Here is a 12,862-nt window from a genome sequence, read left to right as displayed (position 1 = left end):
ATGTTCGCATACACTACTAACTCAATTCTTTCATCCTTAGAGTAAAGTAAAATATTGTGGAAAGCAAATTTGAAGATTCTATTGGAACAATGCAATATTTGGAAATCTTCTCCAATAAAGTCTCCTCTTATCTCTACAATCAGAATAAATCCTTCAGTTTTGGGAAGACAAAAATCACTTCTTATCAGTGCCTAAGCACAAAAATGCTCTTAAAGCAGTTTTACCCTCCTCTCTTTCTTCTAGTTTTTATCACAATTCTCCTAGTATTCCAGGCTGGAAATTGTTAATTATATTTAATTTTTCTCACTCCTCTGTCTCCATTATATAGAATTACCAAGTTTAATAAAGTTTTCTTGCTCAATGTGGCTACTTTTCTCCCTCCATTCTTCCCAACTATCCATCCATTTATCCATCCACCTAACCAACCACCCATCCATCCATCCAGCCAACCACCCATCCATCCATCCAACCAACCACTCATGCATCCATCCACATGCTTATTTATCTATTCATCCAGACACTCACCCTTTGTCACCTCTTCTGTAACTAGCTATAGGACCCTGGATATCCAAAATTTGATCTGACTTCAGATCATAGGAAAAATAACTTCCATATGGGCTGGGATAGGTCCCTCCCCAACTCCACCTCCTCTCCTGAAGTATAAGAAGAGATTCAGCTTGTAAAGTTTTTGACTTATATATTATTAATGGTGAGCATTGACAGGTGAGACAAGATCGGCTACTTCTTTCATTAATTTCGAATTTTTTATCCATGCTGTCAATATCTAGCCTGAGTCTAGGGTTAAAAGTTTTCACTTCCTCATAAGGCTTCCCTACATAAGCTCTGATAGTGGCTCTAGCTTTCAGAGATCCAGAGTGTGGCTCCAATCACAGTGATTGAGTGGAGTTCCTCAATGAAGAAATGAAGAGAATGAGGTTTTTAACACAGAAATGCTATTCTGCCATCTTACTAGATTGCTCTTTAGCCTTTCACCTCATTTATTAATTCATTCATTTGACAAACAATTTATTGAACACCTAGAATAAACAAAGCATGTCCATTTGAACTTGGGGTAAAGTGATGAAGAAGTGAGAATTCTAACTCTCAAGCATCTTTTAATCTAGAATGGAAGAAAAGGAAGGAATGAATCATGATTCTATGATTCCATAATGAGTATTGTGGTGGTTTATGAGAGGAGAGAGAGGAACATGCATCAGGGCTGAATTGTAAAAAAAATAGCAAAGAATGAGTTTGGTGGAGGAGGAGGAGAAAGAGCATTCCTGGAAAGAGAAGAATAGAATGTGCAAGGTTCAGAAGCTAGCAGAAGTATAGCAGATTCAGGGAACTTCAAGGTGTGATAAGGAAAAGTGTTAAGAGATGAGCTGAAGGAGGTTGGCAAACGTTAGAGTGTGATAATATGATATTTAGACTTTTTCCTGAAGATGATCAGAATTTATTAAAGCATTTCCAAGGTGAATTGAGAAAGTTTCTAAGGTCAATGTTGTTAAAAGAAGCTTCATTGGCAGTGTGTTATCCCAGATATCAAGACTTTAACAGCACCCATGAATTTTGCGTCGTGTGAGAGGGCCTTGAAGAATCCCAGGTTGGCTAAAGTAGAACATCAGACCAAAAAGTTACAAAGAGAGATTCTGCAGAGTTAAAGTCTTGTGTGGGCATGATGAACATCACTGTTCCAACATGGGCATTCCTTCTACAAACATACAGTCATGCCTCCTTTACACCTGACATCCTGCCAGCTGCATTTAAGGGTGAAAAATGAAACACATATAATATAGCCCATGCCTGTAGAGAGCAAACAAGTGGGCAGTTTCATCAAAGTATCAGTATTTCTCCAGATGACTGCTCTTATACCTCTTTCCATTATCTGCCAACGCTCCACCATTCAATTAGTTTTGTGTCTGATTCCAGGCACCTCAGCAGTTGCTGATCGCAGCCAGAACCACTTAAGCCCTTGAGCTTTCTCAGATCTTTAGCCTTCACAGAGCTCTCTGTTTTTAATGATCTTTCACCTGAAAAGATGTCTCAAAGCACACTCACACACACAAAGGTACTAATGGGGTAACAGTTGGGGATGTTGGGAGGATTTAGAACACATTCTCTGAAGGCTAGGAGCTTCATAACATGGGGGAAGGGATTGCACCAATCCGTTTACATGTAGAGTGTCTCCACCTGGGAACACTATAGCATCTTGATCATTTTTTCAGCTAAGTTCACCTTTTCTTACAGTTTTTTTCCCTTTTCCCTCAAGCTTGTTCACTTTATTTTGATCTAGAGGTATTAGTCCATTCTCACATTGCTATAAAGAATTACCCAATGCTGGGTAATTTACAAAGAAAAAAGTTTTAATTCACTCATGGTTCCACAGACTATACAGGAAACATGACTCTGGCACCTGCTCACCTCCTGGGAAGGCCTCAGGAATCTTACAAACATGGTGGAAGGCAAAGGGAAGTACATACATCACATGGCAAGAGCAGGAGCAAGAGAGAAGGGCAAGTGCCATACACTTTTAAATGGTCACATCTCATGAGAACTCACTCACTATCATGAGGACAGCACCAAGGGGGATGACACTAAACCACTCAGAAGAAACCAACTCCATGATTTAATCACTTCCAACCAGGCCCCACTTCCAACACGAAGGATTGCAATTTGACATAAGAATTTGGTGAGGACACAGGTCCAAACCATATCAAAGTCTGGACATCTTTGGTTTGTCTTCTTTGGTGATCTTCATTATGTTTCAGAATACAGCAATCTCTTTTTTAAGCATCTTAACATGGGTTTTGTTTTTGTTTTTTTGCCCCTAGTTCTGATATTTCTTAGCATTTTCTGGACTCTGGTAGACAGTATGGAGGTTGAATTTTTCCATGATGCATTTCCAATGCCAGTGGGACTAGTAGATGGGGATTTGAGAATGAGTTGAAGGCAAGTGGGAGAGCTGATTAGCCTGGGAGTTATCACATTACAAGACTCAGGAAATGGCAGGGTAAGGACAGAAATCATTGAATCCAGTGCCTTCATTTCTCAAATAAAAAAAAAATAAAGCTAGATGTGTGCTCCACATCATATAGTTGAATACCAAAAGGTACCTAACTCTGGATTCTTATCACACAACCACTTCTGAGCATTTGGACTCATCAGCTCTTACATGAACCTGCAGCTCCACTGCCTCCTATATGAGCAATGTTGGAGTTCATCTAGATCATGAAAATCTCTGCCCTCCAAGAAATTCCCTAGGCTACCTCTTATTGTTAGCTATGCTTTATCATATGGCCTCAACCTCCTGAACATAGCTGATAGCACCAGTGATGGATAATTGGCTCAAACTGAAGTGAATTCTTCACTGAGAAGTATGAGATCAGACCTAAGAGGGATTTGAGCATGCCCTCCTTCTGGATGGAACTGTAACTCGGAAATGTAGGTGCAGTCATCATCCACCCAGCAGGTAGACTACAAAGCTGGGCAGCTGACCTGCAGAGAACAAGATGAAGCAGACAAAGATGGGAGATTCAGAGACAAAGAGCAGAGAGAGAGAGAAAGTTGATCCATTCGTTTCTTGTGACTTTTAACTTCCTGGTTTCTGTCTCTCTCTGATGCCTCTTTCCAATTTGGCCCTTAGAGTTAATGTATGTGAACTGAACATTTGCAATGGCCCAGGCACTCTTCTAGGCATTAAGACTACAGTGTGGACAAGAAAGTGCCAACTTCTGCTCTTGTGAAGCTTACATTCTAGTGTGGGCAGGTAGACAACAAACAAGTAAACACATAACTAAATGAGATTATCATTTTAGATAGTGATAGGTACTGTGAACAAATGTTAAAAAGAATGAGAAATTTAAAATGACTGGGATGGGGTGTGGGTTATTAGATTGCATGGTCAGAGATGACAAGGGCCAGCCAGCATGACTGGGCTGATTGTGTTTGTACAACTTTAGCAGACACCATTAGCATAAATTTTGATAGGAATGGTGCCCACTGGAGTTGTGCAGTGTACAACATGGACAACTTCAGACTACAGCCCTGGGGAAGGACTCCCTGATAAATGAATATTTGTGATAACATCTGGATGGCACGAGGGAGTCAGCCATGTGGAAACATGGAAGAAGACCATTTTCAGCAGTGGAAACAGATGGTTTAATGGTCCAAAGTTGAGAATCATTTTGTCTGGGTACAGTTAAGCTTTGTTGTTCTTCCTCCTAAGATTGTCAGTGGTTCTATGTAGGCAAATCTTAAGGCTCCAGTTTACTAGAAAGATAATATTCAATGAAGACTTACTAAGATTTGCTGAATACTTCAAATTGGTTGTGTGCTTAATTGTTGCAATATAGCAGAATTATGATGAAGCTTACAGTGGTGAGTAACTTGCTCAAAATCACAGAGCTAATTAGTGAAATATCTGGGATTTGGAAGCAAATTCATCTCATTCCTCAACCTGCACTCTTCATTAGGACCAGGTAATTAGATAGAGAAGTTCTAAAGAGCTAAATTAGTATAACATGCTTGAATGTTTGAAATTCTGAATAAAATGCATTATTTCCTGAAAAACTATAAATTACCAATATTGATCATGGAAGGAAAAAAATGTCCCAATATACCAACAACCAGAGCTCAAACTAGGGAAGATGCAAAACAAAAATCAAGCAGAGGACCCTGGTTTCTGATGTTTTTTTCAGGTGAATTCTTGTAAACCTTCAGTGAATAGATGCTACCCAAGTTGTCTAGTGTTTCAAAGCTTTTAGAAAAGAATCTAAAAGCTTCCTAGTTCACTTTAAAAAAAATTCAGTAAAACACCCAACTGATTCCTTATAGCTTTTCCTATCCTCCATTAACATACTCAGAAACATAAGATGAGCATCTAAGAAATAAGAACACACATTCAGGAAATAGGAAAGAACTCTTGGAGATTAAACATTTGACAATAGAATAAAAATTCAATATATGAATAGAAGACAAAGTAAAGTAAAGGTAGGAAAAAGTAGAAATATAGAGACAAAGAAATGGAAAAGAAAACTAGAAGAGAAATGAAGAAGGTGTGACACTTCATAAATACGAGTACCATTAAGAACAAATTGTGAGTAAAACAAATAAAAGGAAGACATGAAGATCCAGAAAAGTAAATCCAGCACAGAAGAGCAAGGGGCTGGAGGATGGCAAAAGGAGTGCTTCAAGATATGGTGCGACTATCTGAAGCATTTGGCTGTGCCCAAAGAAATTTTACAACTATGTCAGACAATGTGTGAGATGTACATAGAAACCAAAGCCAACAAAGCAATTAACACAAGCATTCGAAGAACAAGAAAATTTGGGTCAAGATAGAAGAAAATGTAGTCATAATTTACTACCTATCTTAGCTGTGAAATTTCTCATAGCAAAGTCATGGAGTTGGAAAGAGAGTGGTGATACCATGCATGACTGAGTAAGAGGTGCTGGGGCTGTGGTGGCGAAAGCTGAAGATGGAGGCGTATGATATTCCAATGACCGAAAGCAGGTGTCCATGCTCATTCTGTAAACAGCCAAATGGTTAATACTTTAGGCTTTGCTGGTCACACACTCTCTGTTACAAACTCATCTCTGCCATTATAGCACAAAAGCAGCCATAGACAATAAATAAATAAATAAGTATAGCAGCATTCCAGTAAAATTTTATTTGCAAAAGTAGATTGTGGGCTGGATTTGGCCAGTGAAGCCATAATTTGTGAACCTCTGTTCTCAAGCAGTGCTTCTCAAACTTGACTGCTAGAGGAATCACCTGGGGAGCTTTCAAAACTCCTGATGTCCAGGTCAAACAGACCAATCACATCAGTCTTTGGGAACCAGGTATCAGGTGGTTTCATTGGGCAGCCAAGTTTGAGAACCATGCAATAGGTCCAATTCATTCAGGAGGGGTAAGAGCCTAAATGCCAAATAGAACTGCTCCATGCCTCTGGCTTTCTGAGGTCATTTGTTTATTCATCTAACAGGCCACTCAGTAATGTGTTTCTACTGAGGTCATAGAAGCTTAATCTTTTGAGTATTCATATAAAATCTCCCAACTAAACCAGAAAGGACAGCACTAATTCATTTATTTGTTTGATAAACACTGACTTAGACCTTCATCTGTCCCAGTCACTGTGATATGCCTGGGAATACTGAGTTGATTAATGCATTATTCCTAGTGATCAAGAAGCTCCAGACCAATAAGAAGAATGGATTTAAACACAATAATAATTACTCTCCTTTACTTTTATCAAGTATTCTATGCTAGAAACTGCATTTAGTAATTTTTTCACATTATTATTACTATTCTTTATCTTCACAAAGCCTTCTGAGCTTCTAAGCAGCATTGTGCCTCTTTTACCAATGGTGAACCTAAGGCTTCAAGAGTAACTGACCAAAGGTCACACAACCACTGAGTATGGCAAAATTAAGGATTCAAATTCAGTTGTTACTTACTAGAAATTCAACTTCTGTGATCAATGCTCTGGTAGAGGTGAACCCAGGGAACTGGGTGTTTCAGTTCTCTATTGCTGTGTATCAAAACTCCCCAAACTAATTGGTTTGAACTAACTATTATTTATTGGTCCACAATTCTGCAATTTGGACTGGGCTCAAGTGGGTAGGCTAGTCTCCCCAGGGTCACTCAGATGGTTGCACTATTCTGAAGGCTCAACTGGGGAGAGATGTTGAAAAAGGATTCACTCACATCTGGCAGTCCATGAAGACTGTCATCTAAGGTCTCCTGTATGTGGTCTCTCGAGCAAGTTTCTTAGATCACGGCAGCATTCCAAGATCACAAGATCTTATGTACAAGTGCTTCTCAAGCCTCTTCTTGGGTAGAGTTTACTGATGTCCTATTGGTCAAAGCAAGTTCACAAAGCTAAGCCCAGAACTGGTATAGGAGGGACCCATGCAAGGGTGTAGGTATTGGCATGTATGATTTGTTGGGGGACCATTAATGCAATAGTCAACAACAGTAACTGAGCCAAGGTTGTAAACACAGTGAGTATAGCGAAATTAGAGGTTCCATCTGAGGGCTTACCTTCCTACAAACCCCAAGCCATGTAGTACCTGCTCTGCTAGAGGTAAAGCCAGGTACCTAGGAAAGCTCAGGTGAGGAGCTGGGGATGACTTCATGGAAGAAAAAATGCCTTTGCTGAATCTGGAAGAGTGAGAAGTTAGCCAGGAGCCAAGGCCAGCATGGGCCATGGTAAGGAATATTCTGTAGGGTCAGAGGACATTGTGGGAAGTGATGAGAGAGAGCACCAAATGGAAGAAGTGGGGTTGGATCCTGATGGCCCATTAGTGTGATGCTACAGAGCATGAATTTTGTTTTCAGAAGCATTGAGCACAGGGAGATCCACAGTGTTGTTAAAAACTAAGGAGCTTTTTCATACAAATAATAAATCTGGCTGGAAATTAGATGTACATAACCTAGTGATGGTTCCATGCCCCTGAGTTTCCTCAGAGCTGCCGTTATCCCTGGAAATAATAGGGACCCCATGAAAACAAAACCCATAAGTTACATTATATTCCAAGTCAGCAAAGACTAAAAGATGTCTTCCTAGAAAGGAGGAAAAATTCATAGCACATGATGCATGTCACATCATGTCAGTATTACCACATTGTCAGTATTAGTAAGTCAGTTGAATCTTTACTTCTGAATCACTTGGGTGTCATTCAAAATATTGTTTTGCAAGACCAAAGAGGTCCAGAAAGTCTAATAATCAGGGAAGCTTCCTCCACTTGCTGTATTGTCACTTGCCAACTATGAGAAGAAGTAGAATTGTAAAAGATTTCATCCTAGTTGGAAACTTGGAACTTGACATTTCTGAGTGGGCTGTAGTTTTGGCAAAAGACATTTTTCTGCCCCAATGATTTTATTATGCCTGATTTTTCTGATTGTTGCCAAGATGGGTTGAATTTATTTTATTTGCTCCCCAGTGAGAACTTACATTTACTTAGAAAATTTGGTTCGCAGGGTACTGCTGAGCCATTAAGGCCAGCAAATGGGAGAATAATAATAGTTTATAGGTCTACAGCACCACATCATTTACAAAGCATTGCCACACACTTTATCTCATTGAAGCTTGGCAGCAAATCTATGAGAAAAGCAGAATTGGCAAGGTTAGCTCCATTTTATAGACAACTAGATCTTTTCCAGGACCTCAGGCTCAGTGAACAACCCTGTCATCTGGTTGAGCAAGCCGGAATCTAAGTGTCCTTCTTAATGCTTCTCTCCCTCTCATCAACCCATATCCAAGCCTTGACCATGTTATCTTTGAAGTATGTTTCACATTTATCCACTTCACTCTACTTCTGTAGCTACCATTCTAGCTTAAGCCATCATTGTCTCTTATCTGAGCAATACAATACTCCCTTCACCTGGCTCTCAGCTTGGCCCCTTAAAGTGACTTTCCAAAAAGCAGTCAAAATGATCATTTTGAAATGCAAAACTATGTCACCTCTTGGCTTAAAACACTTAATTGACTTCTCATTATGTCTGGGATAAATGCAAATGTGCTTAGCACAGCCTAAAATGCCCCAGGAGATGTGGTTCCCTTTTCTTCTGTACATCTCAATCCTTTTCTTTCCTGTCTTGCTCAAGCCATCCTGGTCTCATTTCTCCAGGCTCCCTCCAGCCACAGCCACCTTTGTACATGCTGGTCTCTCTGCATGGAGATTTTTTCCTGGTGTTTTCACCTAGTCAAGTCCTTGCCATGCTGTAGAGCTCAACTGTCACTTCCCCATGGAAGACTTCCCAGATAAACTTGAGTAGGTCAAAACTCCCCATTACACACTCTTGAAGAACAATGACCTCCCAAAATAATCACAGCTGCAAGCATTAATTTTATTGTTGGCACCATATTATCTACCCTCCCCCCATTAGATTCCAAGCTCTATGTAGTCAGGGTCGAGGTGCCCTGTGAACTGCCTAGAATACAGAATGTGTTCAATAACTAATTGACAAATGAATAAATGGATTGAGAGAGAAATGGATGAATAACTAAAGCTCATCAAGTTTTGTTATTAAAAGCCTCTCCATCAGAATATGTTTCAGAAGCCTCTAAACGCCCCACATCAGGATTTCCCTGCTAAGTTCCCAGTGTCCCTGGTAGCTGTGAATCTTGCTCTGTAAAATTTTCCTCAGTCTCAGATCCTATCAAATTCAGACCTTCCCCTTTAATCAAAATTCAAATCCAATCTATGCCTTACTCTTCTAGACGTTGCTTGTGTTTAACCCAGAGTGCCAGGGCCTTAACATTTAACACAGAAGTCTTAGATACCTTCGGGATTCTGGAGAAGTTGGGTGCCTTTTAAGCATCTCTCAAAGCATACTGTGGAGCATCTGCTTGCCTGCTGTCCTAGAAGGTAGAACACTGACTCAGTGGTTGTAAACTCTCTAATCGCATGGCTCAGAACACCACTTTTTAGTAATGGGTGCTTTGCCCTTGGAATTTTCTTCCACACATTAGCCATTTCCAGAAGTCATTCTTGAACACGTGGCCTCCCAACTTGTCCCTAGGGCATTGGGCAGGGTTATTGGTAACTGGCATTTCATTGCCAAAGGCATAATCAATAATCATTTCTACTGGTATATTTGCAACTCTATTCTTCTGATCAATTACAGTCGTTGCCCTTTATCCTTTGGAGATATGTTCCAAGATCCCCAGTGGATGCTCAAAACAGTGCACAGCACTGAACTCTGTATATACTACCTTTTGTCCATCTGATAACTAAAATGGCCACTCAGTGACTAACAGTCAGACAGCATATACTACATGGATGTGCTGAACAAAGGGATGATTTAAATCTCAGGTAGATGGGGCAGGATGGCAAGAGATTTCATTGTGCTACTCAGAATGGCGAGCAATTTAAAACTCATGAATTGTTCATATCTGGAATTTTCCGTTTATTTTTGGACCACAGCTGATCATGGATAATTGAAATGACAGAAAGCTAAATTGTGGATAAGAGGAGGCTACTGCACCTCCTGATTCCACTCATCCTCTCTGTCTGTTGAATTTCCATGCATCCAGCAAAACACAGCTCAAAACATTGCCTCCAGGTAGGCTCTGCTGACTCTTATCATGTGAAACTAATCATTCCTTCCTTAGGACCTGTGTTCAATACTCTGCAGGTTCTACAGTGGTGCCTATTTTGCTGAGGAGTTATCATTTACACTGATGGCTTTTTAGCATTTTACTTTGCATTATTCTAATTAACTTAACCCATCATATACATCATATACTTGCTGGCTTTTAGGTTGCTATTTTCTGAATTACCTATTCATATCCTTTTTCTAGTATTCAGAGAAAAAGTCTTAAGGTGCCTAATTTTCCTTGCTGGTATTCAAAATTTAGATACTCAAAACTGTTAGTCAGTTATGTGTTTTGAAAATATATTATCTCAGTCTTAGCAGGTTATTTTTTTAACTTTGTCTATGGTTTTATTCCCTGAACAGCAATCTTTCATTAATACTTGATGTAGTCAAATCCATTTCTTTTACTTCTCATAGTTCCTTTCAAGGATTTTCAAAGAAATTATTCTCTACCTCAAAATCTGGAAGATAAGTTCCTTCATTTTCCAATATATTTATAGTTCTACCCATCATATTTAGGTTTCTGTGAAAAACAAAGGTTTTCTGTATCGTGTGAGGTAGGGATCTAATTTAATTTAAAAATGTATCATGAATCAATATTTCCAGCATCTTTTATTAAATAATTTATACTTTTAACACAGATATTTTACCTTTATAATAGGTGGAATGCTTTAAATACTAGTGATATCCTCACCACTCACTAAAACTGGTGATCACAGGCTAAAAGAACTTCAACTGTATCATTTTGTATTTCTCAGCAACAGCAAACACAGTCAACTAGTCACAGTTTTATTTAAGTATTATGGCACCCCCTTCTCTTGGTTTTCCTTTGACATCACTGGTTACTTCCTCTTAGTCTTCTTAGTTGGTTTCCTCTTCTTTTCCCAATCTCTAATATTAGGATGGCCTAGAAATCAACCTTTGGAGAACTTCTCTTCTTCATCTGAACACTATTCATAAGTAATCTCAGCAATCCCTGACTTGTAATGCTATCTATATAGTTAGCATCTCAAATTTGTATCTTCAAAAAGAACTTCTCCAGAGAACTCTAGGCTCATAGATCCATTGTCTACCTCACATCTCTTCACAGATGTCTAATACCATCTCTAACTTTACCTGAACCAAATAGAATTCTATTCCTCTCTAACTTTACCTGAACCAAATAGAATTCTATTCCTTCCTGCCCTCACAAAGTTGTTCCTCCCAAGGCTTCTCCATTTCAATAAGATCACGGCGCTCCTTCCATGAGCTCAATCCAAATTCTAGGACTAATCTTGGATTTTTCCTTTTCCTTCAACTCCTATATCCAACCAATCGGAAGTTTCTGCTAACCACCTTTCTAAAACCTCCTAACCCATACACTTTTGTCCATTTTCACTAATATCCCTCTTGTCTAAGTCACCAAAACATCTCACTTAACTAATTCCTGTTTCTGCTCTTGTCTCCTTATAATAAATCTGGAATTGGCAGCCAATCTGATGAATTATAAGTGAGATCATGTCACTTCTCTGCTCAAAATCCTACAGGGACTTCTAATAAAAATCTCATCCTTGACCAAGCTATAGTCTGGCTCCTCTGAGCCCTCTCCTTGATGAGGCCATTGGCTTGCCCACCCTGACCTTGGTCTGCCAAGTCCAGTTTAGTGAAAATCCTCAATCCTGATATCTGATGAAGTTCCTCATTCTCTACCCTTCGTATGTAAGTCTTTGACCTGCCTTTAGCAAGGTTCTTAAGATAATTTAGCAAGAATTCCCCTACCCTTGATGTTTGGACTAGCTCCTGTCATAATTTTCCATCTGATGACCCCCTCACTTTGCTCCTTGGCTGTAAATTCCTCAGCAAAGTTTGCTCTCCTTGGAGTTGAGTTCAGTTCTGTATTATACAATGTAGAGCCAAATACTGTACATCTACATATTGAGTCTGAGGTCCCTCTTTTTCCTACTGTAGAAGCTCAAGTAAAATCTATCTTGTCATTTTTGACAAGTGTCCAGTGAAAAATGTTTCCTTTACACTTCTTATTACATTTATAATCAAGCCCCCACATGTGTTAACTTAAATATCATCTCCTCTCCCTGACTTCCTCTCTCCCATGTGTTCCAGCCACTCTGGACTTCTGCTTCCTCACATATGCACACGTCAGATCCTTCTCATCCATAGCCCTGGAACCCTCTGACACATGACTTTCACCTGATTGATTCCCTCTTGTTATTTTTGATCTAAACATCATAGCCCCAGACAAATCCATTCTATTACCCACTCTGAAATCACTGCTCCTGCTCATTCTATCCCATCACTTTTTAAATTATATGCATCAGGGGTTGGCACACTTCAGCCCCCAGGCCAAATCTTATCCCCACCTGCCTTTGTAAATAAAGTTGTATAACACAGTCTCATCTGTTCAGTCTTTGGCTCCTTTCATGCTGCCGCTGTGAGGATGAGTGGTTGCTACATAGACTCTGTGGCCCCCAGAACCTAAAATATTTACTATCTGGACTTTCATAGAGGATTTCTCTCTCCTGCTCTACATTGTCTGTATCACAGGCTGATTGTTAAGTCATTTTCTGATTCTTTTTATTAGAAATTAAGCTGCATAACAACAGAAACTGTCTTTCTTATTCACTGCTCTATCCTGTTATTCTTTAAACTACCTGGTATACTGTAGGTATGTTTGAAAATTTGTGCAGTGAAAAGATAAAAGATGTGGATCAAAACCATGGTTAGACTTTTGGCTATTTCTTCTCCCCAAGTGACTGCTGGCCA

This window comes from Aotus nancymaae, unplaced genomic scaffold (assembly GCF_030222135.1).
Source record: "Aotus nancymaae isolate 86718 unplaced genomic scaffold, 86718_ANA_hifiasm-v0.15.2.pri h1tg000036l, whole genome shotgun sequence".
Taxonomy (NCBI): Eukaryota; Metazoa; Chordata; class Mammalia; order Primates; family Aotidae; genus Aotus; species Aotus nancymaae.
Note: the sequence above shows the minus strand (reverse complement) of the source record.